This window comes from Microtus oregoni, unplaced genomic scaffold (genome assembly GCF_018167655.1).
Source record: "Microtus oregoni isolate MIOR12 unplaced genomic scaffold, Mior012 000012F_ref0000307, whole genome shotgun sequence".
In the NCBI taxonomy this organism is placed as follows: Eukaryota; Metazoa; Chordata; class Mammalia; order Rodentia; family Cricetidae; genus Microtus; species Microtus oregoni.
In genome coordinates, this window is record NW_024543071.1 from 21,123,664 (window position 1) to 21,135,821 (window position 12,158).

The following is a 12,158-nucleotide window of genomic DNA, read 5'->3' on the forward strand; positions in this document are numbered from 1 at the left end:
TAGTTGGACACTATACATTTTATGTGTTAGCCATGTTAATTACAGTTTTAGCTACATGTGAGTACAAGGGATAGTAACAGTGCTACAGAGAATACGAAATGGCAAATATCTATAACGATAACTTCAGAGACTTTAAAATGAAGATCTGATGATTTCCATGGGAAATTAGAGAGCAGAAGCTGTGAGAATGTGGAAGGATGCGGCATGCCTTCCGGGAAAGTGGTAACTACAAGGTTTGAGGGTGATTTCAGAGAAGAACACAACAGGAACCAGGCATCTCATCTTCATTAGACAGGAATGAAGCAGAGTTGGAAAAAGGGAGGTAATACAGTAAATCCATTGACCTGTGGTGTATCATTGATACCTTTGGGAGGAACCAGAGATTTCAGCTTGAAGTTCTGTAAAATGGTGGTCAGGAACAGAAACAGCTCCATGCGGGCCAGACCTTCTCCTAAACACACTCGTTTTCCTGTAGGGGAAAAAAGGCAAGAAAGGTAACTATGCCTTGTAGGTGAATGAGTGTGGGATGCAGTATGTTTGGAACTAGCATAAGAGACTAATGTAAGTGCTGAGTTATTGGATGGTTGGTTAGCTGTAGGGGTGGGTTAGAGGACAATTGTTTAAGCAAATAAATAAAGATGGCATGTCAGGAGCTGTGTAATCCAGTCACAGCTCAGCATATATAAGCAAGTCCTATGGGTCTCTGCAAAGGAAGTGGAGAGAGTATATAACTTCTCAGGAAAGAGTGGATCTGGGCACACAGAAGGACAGTGACATCTGCAAGGCTGGTGTGCACTCTTCTCTCTCATTCTATTGATGAATCTTTTGGTGATTTTTAGTTTCACTTTGGCCGTCACACATGTGACAGCTCTAATTTTCCCTGCAAACTCCATTCTTCCTCCAATGCTTTCCCCTAAGATTCCTCAGGGGTTAATCCTTCTCAATTTTCTTATTTGGAAATATTAACTGCAATACCTTATTGTGGAAACTTTCCTGATCAGTAGAGGCAGTAAAAATTAACTGGATATGCCTCATAATTGTTTTCAGGGAAAGGTAGATAGCAATACACCGTGAAGAAAGGAACTCAGAACGGTAATGGCAAGAATAATGGGTTCACATGAGGAAACAATACCTGGAACATTAACCATACCTCACAGTTCTGAGAAGGAGATTGAGGAAATCAATACACAAGAAAGGGAATTACACAATACCAACAGTTGAGAATAAGGTCCCTGGATACCGAGTAGGATATGGTATACTACAAGAGGACCAAATATAATGTAAAGTCTGGGATGGATAAGTCATTTTAAGCACACACAGGAACAATTTGTTGGTGGAAGTAGAAAGGTACAGTGAAAATGGGAGAAGAGTGCGTTGACAACTTTGTCTTTTATAGAGAGAATGAGAGCAATAGCACCTTCTTGAAGGCCAGAAAAAGATATAAAAGTATTTCCTAGAGATACAAAAGAATTACTGAGGTTTAAATATTGTTGTTCTCAGAGCAATGTACCCATTTCTATAACCTTTAACTTTTAAACTGCAAGTACCGTACCTGCCCGCTTACATATGTGCTGTAAGAACAGTTTGTGCTTGGCTAGATAGTTAATTAAACTTGCAAAAATGTCAGACTCTATGCCTAGACTGAGGTTGTATAAAGGATGAAAATATGTGTTTGGGTAGTAGATGAGGGGATAAAAGAGTTTTTATGATTCGTATGATGTAATTCTTAGATGTCAATAATAGAAACCAGTAATAAAACTATTCATGGAATCCTGGTAGAACAAGCTCAGATAATGTATAAATAAAGATGGCTCATGTTATTTGGTGCTAATTGTGTGCATTCATTATCTAGTCATTAAGTGGCCCTTACCTTGAGGCAGGATGCTGGCACTGAGTACATGGTTTTCCCAAATAACATACGATCTTAAGCAGTATATTGTTGAAGACAGGTTATCCAGAAAGACAAACCAGAGGAATGAATGATCCATATAATTATATAGCAACATAAATCAAATTAGTGTAGCAGATTTTTTTCTGATCTTTTCACATAATCATTGATGGTCTGCCTTATTCTGAGCAGTTCATGAACCTTTCTCTAAAACTGAATACATACATGGACACAAAACATTTTCAACAGAAGCAAGAAAGTTAAAAGAAGACCTTGCAAACCAACTGATTGCCATCGACAAAAGACAAATACCACCACCTAAAGAAATTCTTGAATGTTTAAAAACTCATGGAAACTGAACAAAGCTCTGCTGAATGAAAAATGGGTCAAAGGAGAAATTAAACACTTTTAAAGTTGAATAAAAGTGAACACTGAAAACTAAGACCCACAATGAAGTCCCTCCTAAAAGGTTAAGTCATAGACCTCATTGTCCTACAAAACAGAAGCAAGGGAGAAAAAGAAAGGGTTGTAAAGAGAAAGAGATACAGAGAGAACTCGCATTAACTGCACACCTGAATGCTCTAGAAGAAAAGGAAAAAAAATAATGTCCAGGTGGTAAAGATGGAAAGAATAATCAAACTGAAGGCTGAAATGAGTAAATAGAAACAAAACAACAAGACAATGCAAAGAATCAGTGAAAGTTGGAGTTGAATCGTTGGGAAAAACAATACACTTGATAAATCTTTAACAAATATACTAAATATACTAAAAGGCGAAGATAAGCAATATAATTTAATAAAAGTAGACTTGAAAATGGCATACGAAAAAAAACCACTAACTAAAGTCAGATGACAATAAGGGCACAGTGGAAGAATATGTATCCAACTACATTGTAAAACCTAAAAGACAGATATAAATTTTTGAGATATACAAATTACAAGAGTTAAATCTGGTTTAAGATAAGAGATTCAAATAAACTTATGACTCACAGTGGAAAAGAACTAGTAATTAAAAGTTTTCAACCAAAATAAGCCCAGGGTCAGACGGACTCTGTGAACCAATTTATCAATTTCAAAGAAAAGTAAATAAAATTGACTCCCAACTGCTCTGCAAAATAGAAACAAAAGGAACATTGCCTAATTATTTTATGAGGTTACAATTACTCTGATATGGAAACCACATGAAGACCTAACTGAAAAAGGGAATTCCAGGCAGATAGGGGTGGTGAAGGCTTTTTCTCAGCATTGGGTAGTCAGAGGCAGCAGTATTTCTATACATTCACGGCCAGCCTGGTCTTCAGAGCAAGTTCCAGGAAAACCAGTGCTTTTATAAAAAGAAACTCTGTCTCAAAAACAAAAAACAAAACAAGGAGGAGGAAGGTGGACAGAGAGAAAGTATTGCAGAATTATTTATAAATTTGCCTCATGACCAATCATGTATAAAATCTCAATAAAATACTTCCAAACCTAATACAAGACCACTTTCAAAAGATTATGTACAATGTTAAAATAGGCTTTGCTTCAGAGATGAAGGAATGGTTCAATATACATACACAAATAATTTGATTCACCATATGAGGAAAGTAAAAGATAATAAGACAATTGTCTTTTCATTAGTAAAGGTTTTACCCAAACAACACATTCCTTCCTCTGAAATGTCCTGAAATAGACTAGGGATATTAGGAACTGAGGTCAACATAATAAGAGTGACTTAGCATTAGCCCATAGACAAAGTCAACATAAACAGAAAATCTTAAAGCATTTCTATTAAAATCAGGCACACGATAGGAATGTCCACTTTCTCCATATATTTGAATATAATATCTGAAGTATTAGTTAAAGTTATAAGACACCTGAAAGAAATCAGGGTAGGCAAATAGGAAAGGAACAATTAAAAATATCCCTTACTTGTAGATGTTATGATTATAGCTATAAATTGCTAAAATATACACCAGGACCATCAACAGATGAAATGCTTTTTCAGCAAAGTGACAGTAAACTAAATTAACACAGAAAAATTAGCAGGTTTTCTATGTACAGTTGAGAATTGTATTTAGAAGGAAATTAAAGAAAAAATGTTTTTCGCAATATTCTAAAACAATGAGGACAAGAACAACAAAAAAACCTAAGTAAACAAACAAACAAGCAAACAAACAAGCATATTTTTTAGTATTTCTAACCAAATAAGTGAAATATTTGTAAGATAAAAACTTCAAGACATTGAAGAAACAAAGATATCAGAAGATGGAAAGTTCTCCTGTGCTCATGGATCAGCAGGATTAATATAGTAAAATTGAGCACCATATCAAATCAATCTACAGATTCAATCCCCTTCCCATAAAAATTCCAACACAAGGGGTTAAGAAAACTGAGAGGAGAATTTTCAGCTTTACATAGAAACACAAAAGAGCCAGGATAACTAAAAGTATCTTGAATGACAAAAGAATGACTACAGGTATCACTATCTCTGATTTCAAATTATACTCCAGAGCTATAGCAATAAAAATCAGCATGAATTGGCACAAAAAGAAAGAGGTTGAAGGAATCATGTTATGAGTTTATTGTAAAAATCACGTGATCCATTAAGGAACATCCATGTCAAGTTATATATTAGAATACATACTGTAGGTGTGAAGATGCAATATATGGGACCAGCACCCTACTTGGTGCAGTAGCAGAGACCCTAAAGCTTCCAAAGAGTCTCCTGCCGCAACAACAAGGATTCCATGACCTCATGGGAACCTGGAACTTACTTACACCTAGACCTAGTATTATGTATATATATGTGTGTGTGTGTGTGTGTGTGTGTGTGTGTGTGTGTGTGTGTATAATGAAATTCTCTATTTTCTTTTAAAAAATTAAACATGTTAGAATGTGTGCGTGAATGATTATGTCAAAGTTACTTGTTTAGGAAGTTCAGATGATGGCTCCAGGTCTCCTGGAGCAGAAAATAGAGGTGGTTCTGAGCTTCCCAGGATTAGCGCTGGGCTATTGACTCAGGTTTATGGCAAAGGAAGCAAATTCTCTTAATTGTTGATTCATTTACCCAGCCCTTTATTATCTTTGCAATAATGGCTAACATTAGCCAAAATCCCAGCCAGGACTGGGAATATGCTCAAAAAGTCTCCCCTCAAATGAAGAAATACAGGCAGCTAGAGGATACTCAGAGTAGATCCAGTTTTCAATCATGAATTTTGCCAATTATAGGTTATTCATTCTTTAGAACTTGTCACTAAACTTAAGCACACTAGCAGGACATAGTGCACTCAGTGCTTTAAGAGTGTGTTTCATTGCTGGGAGAGACTAAGGGACTACTGGCAGTGGCACCAGGATTTATTCCTACTGCATGTATTGGCTTTTTGGGATCCTATTCTAATTGGATGTATACCTTGCTCAGGCTAAAAATAGTAAGGAGGGCCTTGGACCTTCCACAAGGCAATGTGCCTTGCCCTTTCTGAGGATTGGTTATGGGTGGGGTGAGAGGGTTTGTGAGGGGAATGGGCAGAGGGGAGAAAGTGGAAATTGGTTTGGTATCTTTTATTTTTTTAAACCTAATAAAATAAAGAAAAAGAAAAGGGGTGGAAACTGGAAGAGGCATAAAAGTGCTGTATACTAGTTGTATACTAAAAAAGGAATGTGTACGAACTTGTAGTAAGAGAGAATAGTGGAGGGTGAGAATTAAAGGCATTTGTTGACTGGGTTGAAATATAGGTGTGGTTTTGAAGAGAAGTCTTTGTGTAAATATATAAAACTCAAACAATAAATGAGATTGTAAAATGATAATAATTTTTGTCTTTTATTTTTGTCTTTTTTGTCAGATAGAAAGTCATAAATTACAGTGTTGATTCATATTTGTGTTTTATATTTGAAGTATTGGAGGGAAAAATTGTGTCTATTTCTCTCTAGCAATTGTCTTGGTCAGGCGTGGGTGATTCTCTCTAAACACAAGTCCAAGCACATCAACCTCTTTTTCATCTGTTTTCCTGAGTGGGCTTCATCCCATCTCAGCTTTTGTGTAGTTTTTGGAATGTGTTTCTACATAGCTGAGCCTAGAGGTGTGAAACAACCAAAAAAAAAGTAAAGTTATGACAGTCTTTATTTAATGGTGATTGTTCAAAGGCTAGGTTACATTTATTCTCTATGATGATTGTCTTTTGTATCCATGAGATGTTCATATAAAGGAAGACTGGAAATTGTATAACTACCACCATGCTTTACTTAAGTGAAGTGTATGAAGTAAGTGTAACCTCCAAATTTGATTCCAGCAGGGAAGAGGTGTCAACGACAGTGCATAGGTACTAATCACACACAAAATGAAATTCTATGATTCCCTTAGGTGTCACTGTAAAATTTCTTACAGCTCCTCATGTCACCAAAGTCATGAAAATGAGGTTATATTACCTGCTGAGAAAGGCATAAAGCAGTCACTTTTCTTAAAGGTTCCTTTTGCATCCAGAAAATGACCAGGATCAAATGTCTCTGGATTGGGGAATTCGTTGCTGTCATGCAAAACTGATGATAGTGATGTTATAATGGTCGTTCCCTACAAACAATTCACACAAAGCCACCAAGTTACAAAGATATCATGGCTCCATAAAGTAGGTACAAAGAAGATCAGGGGCATCTCAACAGACAGAACATGCAGGGAACAGGGAGGAGTCTGATAGAAGTCACAGTGCTATGGCTAATGTGCCTCAACTGAATTTGAAGTCAGCACTTAGGTTTTGGTACTAATACTTTGAGTCTGTTCCCTATCCCTGCACACTTGGACATGGGTGTTTCAACACCTGCTGCTCTAGGGTATCAGTTGCTTTATATAAGTCACATTGGTCATGAAATCAAGTGGAGAGCTGGACTGTATGTAAATAGTATAGGAACTCATTCATGATGGAACACAAAGTCTAGACACACAGACATCAATTGGTTTCTCTCATGGATAGAATTCAGATATAGATGCATTCCTATAGGTCAACGATGGAACAGCCTCTTCTCACATATACTGTCTATGTATATAAACACACATATACAAGCAGGAGGGACGCTGTTTATGAGGGACCAGAACTAATGGAACATGAAAGGAAGCAATGTAATTTTTTTTATTCATTCTTCTTTCATATTCTGTATCCTCATCTCCTTACAATCCCCCTATTCCCATAATTAACCCTCTCTTTCAGAACCACTGCCACTCTGTTCCCCTTCAGAAAAGGCAGTCCTCACAGAAATGTCATTTGAGCAAAAGTTAACAATATCCAATAGAGCTATGCAAAAATATCCATATCAAGGCAGGAAGATAAAACATAATAGGAGGAAAAGGGTACAAGACAAGAAAAAGTGCCAAAGATACCTGCAACGCCAGTGTTTGGAGTTTCACTAGAAACCCAAGATAAACAACCAAAGCTACTTTCAGAGGACATAGTGCATGCAGATCCATACAGGCTCCATGATGGCTGCTTCGGTCTCTGTGAGCACCTGTAGCCCTCCTGAGCTAATTCTGTGTGCTGTGTGCTCCTGGCATCCTTGACTCCTCAGACTCCTACCATCCTTCCTCCTCTTCCACAAGAACCAAAACTCTGCCTAAGGTTTCACTGTCGGTCTGCATCTGTTCACATCAACTGCCAGCGGAAGTCTCTCTGACGACCACTGATCTATATAGCAGATTGTCTTCAAAGAACATCTATTATTTTTCATTTTTGTTTTATGCCAGTTCTTTTTCATTCTACCCTAGGTCTCTGAGTGGTTTAATTGTTTACTGTGCTTCCGTCCAGGTGCGTTTGACTTGGGTCTCCTTTCCTGGCATGGGCCTCAATTAGACAATTCATTGGTTGGCCACTCCCACAAGTTCAGAGCTACCATTACCCCATAACATCTTGTAGGCAGGACAAATTGTTGGTTAAAGTTTTTGTGGCTGAGTTTATATTCCAGTCCCTCACTGGAAGCTTTGCCTCCTAGTAGAAAATGGATGGTTTAGGCTCCTTAGCCCCTATAACTAGGAGTCCTAAAAAGACACTTACAGATTCCAGGGATTTTCCCCTGAACAAGGTTTCCACCATGATTCCCAAATGCCACTAAATTTTAGTTATTTTGTCCCATGAACTCTTCTGCCATCACCCAACAAACATGATCCCCCCCCTTTCCCATTCCCAATAGCCTTCAGAACCCACCAAATCTATTCTACTTTTCTTCCCAGGTTCATCTGTGTAATTCGCCTTGAGCCCTCCTTGTTATTTTGCCTCTCTGGGTCTGTGGATTAACAGTTATCCATTAACTAATAGCTACTATCAACTTATAAGTGAGCAAATACCATGTTAGTTTTTTCTGAGCCTGGGTTACTTTACTTTGATGATTTTTTTTTCTAGTTGCATCCATTTGCCTGCAAGTTTCATGATATAATATTTATAGCAACTGATAATATTCTACTAGTAAATAGACCACAATTTTTCTATGGGGTCTTAAATTAGGGGCAATCTATAGTTTTTTTGTTCCTGGATCTTATAAGCAAAACTGCTATGAACATAGTTGTGTAAGTGTGGTTTGGGTAGGATGGATCATCTTTTTCAGTGTTTGCCCATCAAGTGGAAAATTTGGTTCTTGAGGTAGACAGATTAATAATATTCACAGCAACATGCATATTAATTTTTGTAGTGTATTTAAAAGTTTGTACTCCCATTAGCAATGTAGGAGCATCCAGATTGCTAAGCATTCTTGTCAACATGTGTTGTTACTTGTGCTATTGATCTGACATTCTAACAGGTATAAGATGAAATCTCAAAATACTTTTGGTTTACATTTCCCTGATATCCAAGGATCTTGAAAATTTAAGGTTTGCTCAGTGACTTATGATTTCTCTATTGAGGAATCTCTCTGTCTCTCTCTCTCTCTCTCTCTCTCTCTCTCTCTCTCTAAGATATATATATATATATATATATATATATATATATATATATATATATCCTCTCTCTCTCTCTCTCTCTCTCTCTCTCTAGGATATATATATATATATATGTATATATATATATATCCTATATTTAAGTGGAGTTTTTTATTTCTTATTTAGAGCTCTTTGAATTCTTTATATATCTTGGATTTTGGCTATCTGTTAGATGTAGAATAAGTGAAAACCTTTTACCATTCTGTAACCTTCTGTTTTCTCCTACTGAGGGTGTCCTTTGCCTTACAGAAGCTTTTCTGTTTCATGAGGTCCGATTTATTAATTGTTAATCTAGAGACTGGGCTATCAGTGTCCTGTATAGAAAATCGTCTCTTGTGCGAATATGGTCAAGGCTAATATGTATTTCCACTTGTATCAGGTTTAGTGTGTCTGGTTTTATATTGAAGTATTAAATCTACTTGTTTTGGTAATAAGTCATTCCTGTCCCATTTTTTAGTCTATTTACTATTATTTAGTTATATGTAGAGTCATAAATTAAGTGTTGTTATATTATGTTAGACTTCAGTACTAAAAACCACAATTCATATCTCAGGAAGATTCTTTTGCCACAACTTAATCATATATAAATAAATCCCAAATTATCCACAGACATTGGTTTGACAGGTGGATATTGCAGTTACATTGATCAGAAATGAAATGCGTGTTCCCTATTCACTCACTCAACTTCATTACATATTTGTGTCAACTTCATCTGTGCTCTAAATGAATCATGAATTGAAAGCATAATTTACATTTTGAGATTCCCAACTACCTTCTAGTCTGTAATTGCTCACACATTCTGAGTGTACTGATCAAAATTTTAAAACATTCTATTTACTAGTGTTCAACTAGTAAAATATAGGAGTTTGAGTAAATTAAGATCAATATAGGAATTAAATCAATTTTTACAACTTTATTTAAAAATACAATTACAAGAATATTCATTATTCATTGAAACTCAAAGAAAGTATTTTCAAACTACATCAGTGAAACCAAATCATTTTGCAGAAAAAAACAGAGCACAGGTAAAGTATAATTTTTTCTATTGCTTGAATAATGCAGGATATAACCTCCTCAAGGTTTTTCATTAATTTTTTTCTCTTTGATAAAAATCACAAAATTTTTTTGAATGAATTTGAATGAAAATTGGAAAATCATGTGGAAATATAAAACCCCAATCCTCGTCCAAGCAAAATATAGAAGGCTGAGCAAAGTAGAATTATCACTACTGTGTCTCTGCCTGCTGTAGGACTACCTTCCTGGTTATGAAGCAGCATAAAGAACCCAAAAAACAGTGTGACTCAGAGGACCAGAACCACACTGTGACCTGGGAGCATCACTAGCACAGAAGTGCAGTACAGATGAAATAAACTTACCTTGGGGATGAGGTTGTTCCTGAATTTAACATCGCAGGTCACTTCATGGGGTAGGCTGTTGGGCCGATATCAAGGAGTCTCTGAACCTAATGAATCATGGCGTCTGTGTAGGGCATTTGCTTCCTGTCCTGCAAGCAGGGGCTGCGTTGTCTGCCAATCACATGGTCAATCTCTTCCTGGACTTTAGCTGGTTAGGAGCAATGACAAATGTTGAAATAGGAGAAAAGTAACAGGGTGTGTGTGGGTCTCCGTATAGTTTTACTCCAGTTATCCTATTAATCATCAGTGGGCAGGTTCAACACCAAACACTACTTGGAAATATATTTGTATTTTAACAACAACTGTTTTTATATTGAATTATTGGTATGGAAAAAGAAAATGTCAATTAAACCCACATTCTATTTATAATTGCATATCTATTGATACAAACACATATCACACACATGTCAGTACACATGTACACATGCATCCTTTCACTTCTCTATAATAGATCTTAGATTATCATACTCAGTAATATGGACACTCATTGTGGAGAGAATTGCAGATACATAAATATCATTGCCTATATCAAATATTAGAGTTAGGTTTCATTTTTGATACTTATTTTGATTACTTCATGTCTTTTCACTCTAGTTTGTACTTTTCCCTTTTGTCATTTACAATATATTAAATGTGTTGCCTGCACCACCAGACAGGAAAACTTTTTTTATGTTTGTAAAGATTATTGTTCAGCAGAACCTTTATAGACTCTGGTAAAACTTTCAAATACTGATTTAATTTCAACATCATTGAAAATATACTTCTAAATGTCCAAACAGTCTTGATTTCTTCACAGAATGTAAAATTTCACAGGAAAAAGTAAAAACACTACGATTACTTATTAACTTATGTGAGGTGATTTCTTTTTTCTTTACCAAATAACTAAAATTATGAGAATAAAGAAAGTAATTCCAAGAATTCATCTTTCTTAAAAGCCTGAAATTGGTGAAGTCAATATTCAGCCACAGCTCCATATATGCTTTAGGAGCCTAGAACAGACTGCCTGCAAGGAAGCACAAACAAAGGACAATTTTTGATGGACATTTCTTCAGCTGTGGTTTCTTCATTTTTCTCAGTTGTGCTCACCTTTGTAGCCAGTGGAACTGCAAGTTAAATATTGAGATTTTTGAATAACACCACACAGGGTACTGGCAGCATCTTGCCAGCATCTTCCCAGAATGCTTTGATTTACCACATACAATCTCACCTGTGACATGTGGGTGCTTCAGCAGAGTCAGGAGAGCAAATCTCATTGTTGTCTTTAAAGTAACTGTTCCACCAACAAACAGATCAATCAAGGTGGCTGTCAGGTTTTCAGGTGTATATATCGATTGCTGATTGCGATTCTCCTAAGGATGATTTGATATTGTTAACTAACAAGTTCTACCCTGCCACAGCTAGGCTACAATTGAATATACAATATTGTACAATTCTAGATTGTTGATATCACAGAATCTAGAAGGTACAGCAGTGGCTGAAATAAATGGCATTTCGGAGACTGTGGTATAGATATCTAAACTTCATTATTCATACTTACATTTCCATTTGCCAAAATTGCACTTCTAAGATTATATACCTGTGTGTGTGTGTGTTTGTATGTGTGTGTGTGTATGTGTGTGTGTACAATGTTAAACTGTAAGACTGTGGAGAATTTTATATGGATATAAGAAGACTCATTTGTAAGAGGAAACCCTGTATATTAAAGATGGTAAGAACATTGGCAGGTACTTGACTCTAATGCTTTATGTCTACTGTATGACAACAACATGAGGGTTACAAGTCTCTTTCTACCTGAATTCAGTAGACATTTGATTTAAGGCACTCATAACTCATTTTCCCCTTAAATAAGAAAACATAATTTGAATTAGAATAAATAGGAGAATTGGAGACACAATGCTACCTTTCCAAAGCTCTTTCAAGATATTTAA

The 12,158-nt window shown here is 36.1% G+C and overlaps 1 pseudogene; it reads right to left on the minus strand.

Moving 5' to 3' along the window:
* Nucleotides 1-272: 272 nt before the first annotated feature.
* The window catches only part of LOC121453989, a 32,344-nt pseudogene continuing 20,458 nt past the window's right edge, over nt 273-12,158 (minus strand).